Source organism: Mus caroli, unplaced genomic scaffold, assembly GCF_978045245.1.
Source record: "Mus caroli unplaced genomic scaffold, Mus_caroli_1 scaffold_13, whole genome shotgun sequence".
NCBI classification, from domain to species: Eukaryota; Metazoa; Chordata; class Mammalia; order Rodentia; family Muridae; genus Mus; species Mus caroli.
In genome coordinates this window covers 22,017,375-22,029,727 of record NW_028227268.1, presented here as the reverse complement: position 1 = coordinate 22,029,727, position 12,353 = coordinate 22,017,375, and positions in this window count along the sequence as shown.

The following is a 12,353-nucleotide window of genomic DNA, read 5'->3' as shown; positions in this document are numbered from 1 at the left end:
TGCTAACAAAAGAAATGAGGGACTCTTCACAGAAATATTTAACAGAGTTTTACAAGGGATAAAGTCACTGACTTCAACTGACCCAGACAACAAACTGTAGCACACCATCACTGCAAACAGGTCTGTGTCAACAATGAGCCAAGTTGTTTCTAACATTTATGGTGTTATTCACTTTCTAAGGTTGCTTTCAACCTATTTGCTGTTTCCAGCGTTTATTTACCAGGACACACATCTATGCGTACATTACTCTAGATCGGGGTCATGGGAGAGTACATAGCTTAAGGTTACAACTATGCACCAACTTAGATCGCAAAAAGTTGATTACTTGGGAAATCGAAGGCAATAAAGTTGGTTGTTACAGCGTTCTCTTAAAGACAGCTTAAACAAACGATCTGAGTACACAGTAGGATGGCAGCCTTATGTTTTCAGTGACCTCAAGGTGTATCATTAATCTGGCTGTAAGGATCCAGCAAAAGTTCCAGTCTCTGAACATAAGAGATAGTTTTATAACATGCATTGCCACAAGTTACATTTTTGTAAATGAGGCTACATATTTGACAAATCTAATTGTATTTGGGTTTTGTTTAGTTGCTTGGCTCTAGACAGAGTTTTGACTATATAGCCCAAGTCCACCTCAAACTCAAACTCCTACTGCCTCAGCCTCCCAAGAGCTGGGATTCCAGGCATGCAACACTACCCTGGCCAACAACTCTGAATTTTTAATAAACTCTGAAAAACCACTCAGATATTCGCTAGAGGTTGTAGCCCGCTACTCAGAAAGCATGAGATCCACTGGACTTCTATGAAGCTATGAAGAAGCGTGAGAGAGACCAGCAGTTGTGCATTCAGAAGATCACGTGACTGTGGGTGGGAGGAAGGCCATCTTAGCACAGCAGCTTGGGGTGCAAACTGAGAGACCTAGCTGAAGACCCAGCCTGGAGCAGGTGACCTTCAGCTCAGTCACAGCCTGCCTCAGTTTACCCAGCTACTGAATCAGCACAAGCTGGAAAGATCTAACTTTTTTTTTCAAGCTAACAAGTTGTTTTTGCTACAACTTTACAGATGCTCACAAAAGACACAACCCCCAACCCCCGGGGTTTCCAAGGATGGTGGATCACTTGCAATTTCAGCCCTTGAGAAGCTGAAGCAGGAGGATTACCACGTGTTCAAGACTAGCCTAAGCTACCCAATGAGTGCCAAGCCAACCTGGACAATAACATGAGAGCCTGTCAAGTCCTGGAGGTGCTTGAGCTTCGTGTTTGCATCGAGTCCTCTGGGCCATCAGTTACCATGGGGACGATGCAAAGCTGGACCCTGAAGGATGCTACATAAGCCATGGGTTTTGCATCGCAGGGAAAAACAAAACAAAGCCAGACTTTAGGAAATCAAATCCCCTGTAACAAGCCACAAGCAAAGCGCTATTTACTCCGGGGAGAAATAGAATCATTCGACAAAACAAGCAGAGTGCTACTACAGCACCTTTGAAAGACATGAAGAAACACTGCCGGAGCCTCTGCACGGTGGACCTCTGCAAGGATGGAGGGCTGCCTCCCATGAGCCTCTGCACAGCAGAGGATCGCCTCCCATGAGCCTCTGCACAGCAGACGACTGCTGCCCATGAGCCTCTGCACAGGTGGGGTGCCCCCTCCCATGCACCTCTGCACAGGTGGGGTGCCCCCTCCCATGCACCTCTGCATGGTGGAGGGCCCCCTCCCATGAGTCTCTCTGCATGGTTGGAGAGCTGCCTCCCATGGTAGTATCCCCACCAGACTCATGAGGAAGTTACAAGCTGTAAACCAGATAACGCTAGTGAGAGTCCAAGGCATATGAGGGCTCTCACTGGAAAAGATAAGACAAGGAGGTGAATAATCAGAAGCAAGGATGGAAAGCGAAGAATGTGAAACCTCGTTCAACATAAACGTGTGAAGGTAACAAGGCAGGAATTTACTAACAACCCTTATCGTGGTCCAAAGGCTGAAATCATTAAGCCCAGTAAGATGCCTACAGATAAGAAAGATACCAGCAACATTGAAGGAAAAGGGGCAAAGAATATAAAGGCAATTCCCACCCAAGGCTATGCAAACCACGCTTAAATGTATGGAAACAACCAGCCTCGCTCACAAGAAGACAAATGCAAATTCAGATGGCCAGGAAATCTCGATTTTCCCAGGTCAGGATTGTGCTGAGCAGGCTGCTGCGTGATTGACATCCCAGGACCTTGGATGGGGAGAAGGCGAGTTCTGGGTTTTGAAATAAAACCTGGTTTCAAAAACTTAAGAATAAAAGTGGGAGGTAGTGGCACATGCCTTTAATCCCAGCACTTGGGAAGCAGAAGCAGGTGGATCTCCAAGTTCAAAGCCAACCTAGTCTACATAGTGAGTTCCAGGGCAGCCAGAGTTACTCAGAGAAACTGCATCTCAAAAAAAAGAGAATAAAGAAAAGGGAGGAGATAAATAAACAAAGAATAAAGGAAGAATAGCTTAAAATTTATTAGGGATTTGGGGACCTGGACATCACATATTCCTTGATTGTGGTATATTTAGTATAATTATACAAATAATAAGTCCCAGTGTGTATCAAAAATTTAGATGTGGGCTCGAGAGATGGTTCAGCAGTTGAGAACAGAGAGTACTCTTGCATGCATGTGAACATCAAATCACAAACATGTAACTTCATCTCCAGGGGATCTGACACCCTCTTCTGACCTCCAAGGGCACTGGCACTCACACATAAAAGCACACTTGAAAAGAAAATAAATCCTTTCAGGTTTGTTGGGGGGTGGGGGGGAACGTGGGGAGGGGTGTTGAGACAGGGTTTCTCTGTGTAGCCCTGGCTGTCCTGGAACTCACTCTGTAGACCAGGCTGGTCTCGAACTCAGAACTCCACCTGCCTCTGCCTCTCAAGTGCTGGGATTAAAGGCGTATGCCACCACTGCCCAGTCAAATCTTTTCAGTTTTAAATGTAATGCATTACACTTATTTACCATTATATAGTATATACAATTAAATATTATATATATTAGTTATCGTGGGGTTTGCCATGGCACATGTGTGGAGGTCAGAGGACAACTTACAGGAGTGGGTTCTCTCCTTCCATCATGTGGAGCCTAGTGATGGACATCAGGTTGTTGAACTCAACAGCAAGTACCTCGGCCCACAGAGACATCTCACCATTTCTAAAGCTAGTTTCCCATCCATCCAGATGTACCTCTGCAAAATGACATGTGTCCAACTATATTCACTGCAGTGTTGTTTATATCAACCAAAGACTGGGAATGCCTGACCACCCACTGTGTGCCACCCCTATGCACTGGTGTACACCACCCACTGTGTGCAGACCCTGAGCACTGGTGTACACCACCCACTGTGTGCAGACCCTGTGCACTGGTGTACACCACCCACTGTGTGCAGACCCTGAGCACTGGTGTACACCACCCACTGTGTGCAGACCCTGTGCACTGGTGTACACCACCCACTGTGTGCAGACCCTGAGCACTGGTGTACACCACCCACTGTGTGCAGACCCTGTGCACTGGTGTACACCACCCACTGTGTGCAGACCCTGAGCACTGGTGTACACCACCTACTGTGTGCAGACCCTGAGCACTGGTGTACACCACCTACTGTGTGCAGACCCTGAGCACTGGTGTACACCACCCACTGTGTGCCACCCCTATGCACTGGTGTACACCACCCACTGTGTGCAGACCCTGAGCACTGGTGTACACCACCCACTGTGTGCAGACCCTGTGCACTGGTGTACTAGGCAATCACCAATGAACAGTGACAACTTATGTGATGCCGGTAAGAAAACTGTTGAACATATTCTGTGCAATGAAAGGTGAGATGGCAGAGCAACACAGTGTCCTCTACAATTTGTGGTGTTCTTTATTTTATTTATTTATTCTGGAGGGTGGAGGTCACATCACACATGTGAAAGGTCAGAGAGCCACTCAGGAGTTTGTCCTCTCCTTCCACCACGTAGGTCCTGGGAATCGAACACAGGTCGCCAAAGCTTAGCAACAAGCCCCTTTCCCTGCTGAGTCATCTTGCTGGCCCCTGGAGTTGGCTACCACTTATGTCTATTCCATATGCACATCTAGATACACATGTATGTCTGTAAACACACAGGTACCTTCAGCAGGCTGCTGAAGAAAGTGACAGCCCTGGAATGTTTCAGAGAGGGGAGCTGGGAGACTAGGTTCAAAAAGGGGACTATTCTACTGTATAGTCTTTGTAATTTTAAGTTTCTGAATTGTATTATACATTTATGATCACTTCCATACTTGTAATATGTTTGGAACAACAATTCCAATCAAATTAAATTTTATTGGGTTACTTTCTTTCTGACAGGGCCTTCCTTTATAGCCCAGGCTAGACTTTAGCTCTTGATCTTCTCGTCTTGGCCCCCTGACTTCTGGAATCAGGCATACACCCCTACACCAGAAGTTCCTAATGACTTGAGGCTTTAGCAAGAATCCAAGCCTGGGCTCAAGGAGTCTCCAGCCTCAGCCACTCTGCATCTGTGGCTGCAGGGAACTCCCTGAGCGGCTCCTTGCTTTTCTCAAAGCCAGGAACAGGAAGTACCACACCTGTTCCCTAGTGGCTCCCGTGCACTCTGAGCCAAGTCCCTGCACCAGGGACAGAATGCAACAACAAATGGAATGCAGTCCCAGACCCCAGGGAGCTCCCCACAAGTCAGATATGAGAGGATGGAGAAAGAGCTGTACGAAGAGCTAGAAAGCCAAGGTCACGCAGCGTAGCAGTTAAGATTAATAAGTTACTGTGTGACTTAAAGGCATTGACGAGCTTGACCTTTGAAGTGCACCACACCTGGTTTGAGTGTCACTCATTATATAATCTTCCCGAGCTTCAATTTCCTCCCTAGAACCTATGGGCAGTGATAAAGCCAGCACAGCCCAGGTTTAGCACACAGGCCTTGGGTTCCAAATGGTCCTGGTGTAACTAGTACTAAACACACACACACACACACACACAGAGCCTGTTTCCTCATCTCTAAAATGGGGTTAAAAATAGTTACCTTGCAGTGTTTGAGGGAGCTGAGCAAACAATCGTGGCTAGAACGGTGCCTGGCCCACAGTCAGCCTCAGGATGTGATAGGTGCTTCGGACCTGAATGCTATATGCCCATCATGCAAGAAGAGGCAAACCAAACATCAGAGGTCGATGTTTCCACAAAGCCTGGTGGAAGCCTGCTCTCTCTCTCTCTCTCTCTCTCTCTCTCTCTCTCTCTCTCTCTCTCTCTCTCTCTCTCATCCCTGTGCAGTGGGAAGGAGGGAGGGATGGCAGCCTTCCTAAGAGCCAGAATAGATATGAGGGGAGTGTTGCTGACACGCAGAAAGCTACTAAAGGGGCCTTGCGGGGGCGGGGGGGCGGGGGAGGAGAAGAAGCCCTAAGCAAATGTGCAAGGAGCAGATGGAATCCGGAGTGAATGTGTGTTCTTGACCAAGAGCCCAATTCCTCATATCCATGGGATTGGCAGAGCCTTCCTCTCATCCATGTGTGAACTTTAACAGTGTGGGGAGAGCATCGTCCTCCTTCCAGATGTTTACAGAGCCTGTCACTACTCACGTACAGAGAAACTAGCTAACTCCTCCCCCTGTCCTATACACAGTATATTCCCTGAGGTTCCAGGTCATTTTGTAGTTGCTGGCTTCCATCAGAGCGGGCACGGGTCTAAACCAACCTGACTTTTCTGTACATGCGTCTGTGTGTCTGTCCTTTCTCATTCCCCCATCACCCCTGTCAGTTTAGTCCCTGAGCTATGCAGAGCTGGCCAGCCTGGCATGGAGAAAAAATATGGAGGGTTTGGATGCAACTCGGGATCAAAACATATAACTGGGAGAGCATTAGAGGCTTAAGACTGGGGAAGGCTGGAGAAAGGGGTGGTGCCGCCTCTGAGCCTGTCAGCAGTGGTGACACTGGAAGACATTCTAGGGGGTAGACAATGACAAGGATTGGACCTGGAGAAGAAGAGACAGGAATCAGAGGGGTGGTTGTGCATTGAACAATGACACTCTCAACACCCAGCACACCATCCCCAGTCAGTTTATGGCTAAAATCATGGTATCTTCAGGAAGTGCCCTTCAGGAGGCTGTGGGGCAGGGGGACCCTACAGGATTGTCTTCCCAGCTTCAGAGCCCCTTGCATTGTCCATAGCTTGTGTCCCCCTTCCTCCTTCAAAACACCCCATCCCCACCTCTGTTACCACAGACATAGTCCTCTCCCAAGTCAAGCATGTGCTTCATGCCTGTAATCCCAACATTTGGAAGATTGAGGCAGGAGCATCACCCCTGTGTTCCACGCCAGTCTGGCTACAGAATAAGACCCTGTCTCAAAAACAAAATAAAACAAACTTCTCTGACCTCAGACCCCTTACGCGTACCCTAACCCTCAGGATGCACTAGCCTGGGTCAAGGCACTGGTCACGTCAAGTAGGCTTTCAAACCCTGTTCCCCAATGCCACACCTGTCTGCCATCAGCCACAGAAGCTGGCACAGGCCACTTACGTTCTTCAGACCCCATCTTTGCTCAGCTGGCCCCACCGCCAGCATGGGCATCCCATGTGTTACCTTTGCCTACCTCCAATGCCACCTAAGAGTAGCCCTCCAAAGATGCACATGCCCTGTGAATCAGCCACCTTCCATTAAACCTTCATCATCCTGCATGAGATGGACCCATAGGTTCAGCCAAAGGGGGCTTGGAAGAAGGTGGTTGGAAGAAGGTGGTTAAGTTAAATGTCCTGAGATAGGAGGCAAATTATCTGGTAGGGTGCAATGTCGTGACAAGGTCTTGTGAGAGGAAGACGGGACCATCGAAGTCAGAAAGAAGAGACTCCGTCGTGGAAACAGAGGTGAGATGATGCACTGTGAGGAAAGGCCCTCCGGACAAGGGAAGACTCCAAGCAGGCCTAGAAACTGGACAAACAAGGAAGTGCTGTGTTCATTATTTGTCTGGTTGCTATGACAAAATACACAACCAAAGCCCTGTAGGGAAGGAAGCATTTTTTTTTGTCTCAAGGTCTGAGGGGACAGTCTGTAGCAGGGAAGTCATGGTGACGGGACAATCAGGTAGGTGGTCACATCACATTCACAATAGGGCAGCAGAGAGTCGTGGGCTGTTGCTCAGCTCAATCGTGGGGTATCCTCTGGACAAGGCTACTCAGGCAAGGGTTTAAACTGATAGAAAACCTTTATCAGCGGGCTGGTGACTACACAGGGTCTCACGATGCCAGCGTAACCCTGAGCCTTTCTCAGGGTGAGCTTTTAAGCACAATAACTATATTCTAGACTGGCGTACTCCTGTTAACAAGAGCAGCTAAGCAAGCAGCACAACAAAAGCCAAAAGGCAAGGTTAGTACATCTAGAGACTTTCCCAGAACTGTGGACATTAATGAATTAGGTCTTTGTCTTCATTTTGGCTGGTGATGTTGTCTCTGTGCTAAGTTTTATGGCCTGAGTGGTACTTTCATCATGGAGTTAATTATGCTAAGGTCTGGGGGCCTGGTACTAGATGTCTTTTTGTGTCCTGGACCCTACCCTACCAGATGCCTATGTTAAGAATGGGTCTTGTCACTTCTCACCTCTCTGGAAACAAGCTCCCAGACACACCAGATGCCTTGCTTCCTGGTTGATTCTAAATCCAGTCAAGTTGACAGTTAAGATTAACCTCCATGCCACAGCCTCCAGAGGAAGGCATTTCTTACCTACGCTCTCATTTTAGTCATTACAATTCATTTCAGACTATGAGGCAACAAGTTTGAAATAGGTATGGTGGCATACCTGCAAAGCCAGCACTCGGAAGGCTGATCTGAGGCAGGGGGGATCCTGAATTTGATGGCAATTCAGGATACTAGAGAAATCCACCTCAAAATCAAGGCGATGGTGAATTTGTCTTGGTTCGTGCTAACTTGTTACTGGCAGCCTCTTCTCCCACATAATCCCCTACCCAGGCCCCAAACTCACTCCTCCTCTAAACCCCTATCTGAGCCCCCCTTGGGTGCTGCTCTCTGCTGACCCTACCACTCTCTACATCTCTGGACAGGGTGTGCTTTGCCCACAGCCCTCTCAGCTACCCCTAAGCATCCATCTAGCCCCAATGGGACCAAGTGTCTGAAAATCTCCATGAAACCTGATATACAGGCAGCCTGTATCTTAGACGGGGGAAGTGAGGGGAGGCAACTGTAAGTATCCTCCATATCCAGCTTGTACGAAACAAAAGAAGGAAGCCTTGAGAAGCAAGGTTCAGAGTAAAGCAGCCAGCCCTCATCTCAGGTCCCCACACCACACGTTGAGATTTCTGGGCCGCATTTCTCCTTCACCCCGCCCCCACCCTATAGGTTAAACAGGGTAGGGCAAGGCCTTGGCCAGTGGGTGTGGCTGGCAGGGTGCCATGTCCTTTCCCAGGGTTGCCTCCCTACCTGGCTTGTCTGCTCCCGGTACTGCCAGGCAGCAGGGCCTCTTCACTCCTTCCGCATCCCACCAAGCTGAGCAGGGGGTTGGGGTGAGTGACTCATTCCACACCCCTCCTAATTGCCCTTTCCCTCACCCTGCCAGGTCTCAGCCCCTCTTAGCTCCATCCCCGCACAACACTAATTCCTGCCCATCAGAGTGCTTTAGGAAGGCCCGGCTCCACTCTCAGCACTCCGGTCCAGACACCACTGCCACCGGCAACCTCTCCACCTACCTCAGGGAGTTAACAGCAGGGTCTGTCTGTCTCAGCCCAATCTCCAGCCATGAGCCCACATGTAAAAAACGAGCTACCCTGACCCCTACTCCCTGTCTCTTTACAGTCACTATGTAAGTTACATACATATGTTATGTACATATGTGCATTACAGCAACCTTCCAGAGAAATGGTTACCACCCATTTCACAGATAAGGAAACAGAGGCTCATGTGTTTGTTCGCGCCCCTTCCTTCCACTACCTTCACGTACTCCCTAAGCAAACTCAGAAAAACCATAAGAGGAAAGACAGCATTTAGAGTCCAAAGCCCTGCAGCATAGGTTGCGTCATCTACGGGTGGCCTGGTCTTGGGATGTGTGTGTGGTAGTCATGTCCAGCAGCCTCAGACACTGCTGGCCTCTCCACGGGCTTACCTCATAGGCCCACCCTGCAAGCCCCTAGGCCAAACTGCATTTCGTTCTAGACCTCCAAAACTAGGTAAGGGAAGCAGGACTGGATCTTTGTCCCTGTGCAGTCCGAGATGCATTTGAAGAGAGAATGAGGGCCTTGCACAAGGGCAGCCAGCTGATAAAACACAGGCCCTTTGTCCTTAGGCTGCAAAGTGTCCTTTTCTTCGCAGCCAGAGTAGGACCAGCTCAGCTCAACAGCACCCCCTGGAGGCCAAAGGACGCTTGACACTCTGAAGCCAGGCAGGTTTCGTCCACCCCCAGCTCCTTTTCTGTCCGACTGACCTAGCCTTACTCTAACCAGAAAAATCGTGAGAGTAAACCTGTCTTGTACACTGCAGAACCTATACTCCAGACTGCTCCCTGGCCTTCCTACAGCAGCAAAGAGGATTAAGCGGATAGTATTACAAGAGGTAGAACACAGGAGGACCAGAAGTCCAAAGTTCCACCTGTGCAACCCTGGGCTTATGTCTCCTTTTCTCTGGCCAACCGGAACTACGGAGGAGGTACTGTCTTCCGAGAAAGAGCACTTACCTTCCTAATTTGACATTTTACTAGTGTGTAATATGTACACAAGGGGGCGCTGCAGCCATAGTTGTGAGGCAGTTATTGAAGGCACTATTCATACCAGCTTCTGTCCTGCCCCAGGTTGCCTCCAGATCAGCGAACCTCCTGCTTAGGAGTAAATGTCTTACTCCAGTCACAGTATATTCAAAAACTTCCCAGAATACCTCAGCCATCTCATGTCTCACTTCTACTGGGAGTAGAGTTCAGGGAGACCCACAGGTAACAAAACTGTAGCCATCTTGGACAGACTAGGAACAAGTTGCTGAAATTCTCTTTGGAGCACCTCATGGGGGAGGAGGATGGGGGAGGAGGCCATTCTGGAACAGGGGTTAACTCTGGCTTAGCGTCCCCATGGGCAGCAAGGACTCAGGACTCAGACCTGAATCTGATCTTAGCACCCACAGGAGGAAGGCAGGGAGCCCCTCGAGGCCATAACTCCAATGTGGCTCTTAATAACCCTTCACCTTCTTGTCTCAGGGCCACGTCCACTTCCACCAGCTCTTTCACGCACCCTCCCTGTCTTACTGGCTGTCCTTGACCCTCTCCCCTAGCCTTGCCCCAAGTCTAGATCAGTGACATTCTGCAGCCTGCATATCGTTCCCTTCACAGCCTATGGCTCACTGGACATGGTTTCTGTGTCACCTGCAGGTGGCACGGGATGCCCCTGGGAACAGGAATTGTGTGTTCTCCGAGGATTTGTTGAATGCATGAGTCACCTGGAAGGGCACAATGTGGATTACAGGGTAGACCCCTGGGAGCTGTCACCATCCTCTTCTTCCTTTCCCCTTAGCTCTATCATCAGCTTGATCCCATCCCATGCATTTGATGGGTTCTGTTCTTTATTCCCATCGTCCTCCTGAATTTGCCAAACTTTTCCTCTGGGAATTCCAGAGTAGCTTAAGTGCAGCCTAGAACAGAAAAAGGATGAAGTCATGAGAGCCCAGGGGCTGGTGAGGAAGATTTTGCTTCATTTGCATTTAGATATAAGAGAGAGGACAGACGACTTTCCTCTACACTTGGGGGAGGGGAGTGGCAGGATGGGGTGACACTGAGGTGTTGTTGAGAGAGATAAGTGTCTCAGGGAAGGAGACAGTTTGGGGAAATTTAGGGCTTTTCAATGTTGGTTTTAAGATTGGTGAGTTTCAGCCAGCGCACTCCTTTAATCCCAGCACTTGGGAGGCAGAGGCAGGTGGATTTCTGAGTTCAAGGACAGCCTGGTCTGCAGAGTGAGTTCCAGGTCAGCCAGAGCTACATAGAGAACCCCTGTCTCAAAAAAATAAATAAAATAAAATAAAGAAGTAGCTTCAGGATCCTCAGCCTCTGTTGTCAACCACATCTGTATCCCTGCCTTCAGAAGGCCTCTGTCTCTCTGGGAAGTGGCTTCCTTAACAGATATTAGTCCAATCAGGTCTTGCCTATCTGAACTACTGTCACTTGAAAGTTCAAGATCAAGGTTAGGACTTCACAGCTCTGGAAGGAGCCCCCTTAACCTCAGAGGTGCTTGGCCAGCTGAGGCACTGCAAAGGACACCCACAGTGGAGTTAAACTACTCTCAACCTCTGACCTAGGCCCTGCCCTATGCTGAGGGTCTAGTAGTTAGAGCGAGTTTCTAATAGGCAGACAGACAAGGAGAGGAGCCATGACTAGGAAGTGAAAGTAGTGTACTTCCAAGATGGCTGGCATCTTTCTTGCCTGTCTGTAAATGAGGCCACAGTAAGGAAACAACTGAAATGTCTTCTCTGTGAGAGAGAGAGAGAGAGAGAGAGAGAGAGAGAGAGAGAGAGAGAGAGAGAGAGAGAGAGAGAGAGAGAACAGCCAGAGTCATCTGAAGAATCCAAAGCAGAGAGAAAAAGAAACAGACTGGATATCTTTGAGAGAAGAAAGAATAGCAGGGTCAGAAGAGAAGCCATAGATAGATGGATGATAGATAGATGATAGATAGATAGATAGATAGATAGATAGATAGATAGATAGATAGATAGATAGATAGATAGATAGACTGGGTATCTGGGAGGAGGGAAACCCACCCTGACTCCTCACCATCCCCCTATTTTGTAGAGGAAGTGTGATGACTTGGCCTGGGCACTTGGGGCAATGGCACAATTCTTGTCTGGTCATTTGCTGGGAGGAAAGATGCTGAGAGGCGGGGGACAAAGAGGAGCCTCCTCCCCGCCATTCCTCATGATGAGCTTCTACGACAAGTCAAGACACAACTGCTTTCCTTTGCTGCACACTGCTCTGGGTAAGAGCGTCTCAGGAACTGTGAGTGATCTTGTGACCTTCTTCATTAGGGACCCTGAGCAGCCTAGGAATTCCCCTCCCAGCTGAGCAAAGTGAGTGGAGATACCCTGGTTGCCCCAGGACCATCCTTCAAAGGTCATCATTTCCCAGACATACATAGTACTGCATCCTGTGCTCACATAGTCTGGGAGCCTCTGGGTACTGTTTCCTCTTCCTGGAAACTCAAATGCACTTTAAGGAAACAGAACCTTTTGAGAGTCTTGCAAACAAGAGAAACGTGGCTTGTTTGCTTCCAGATTTCCTACTTGATATTCACGCAAGAATTTTGTAAGATGTGTGTGTATGCGTGTGTGCAATGCATGTGCGTGCAAGTATGCTCACTTGTGTATGGTGTA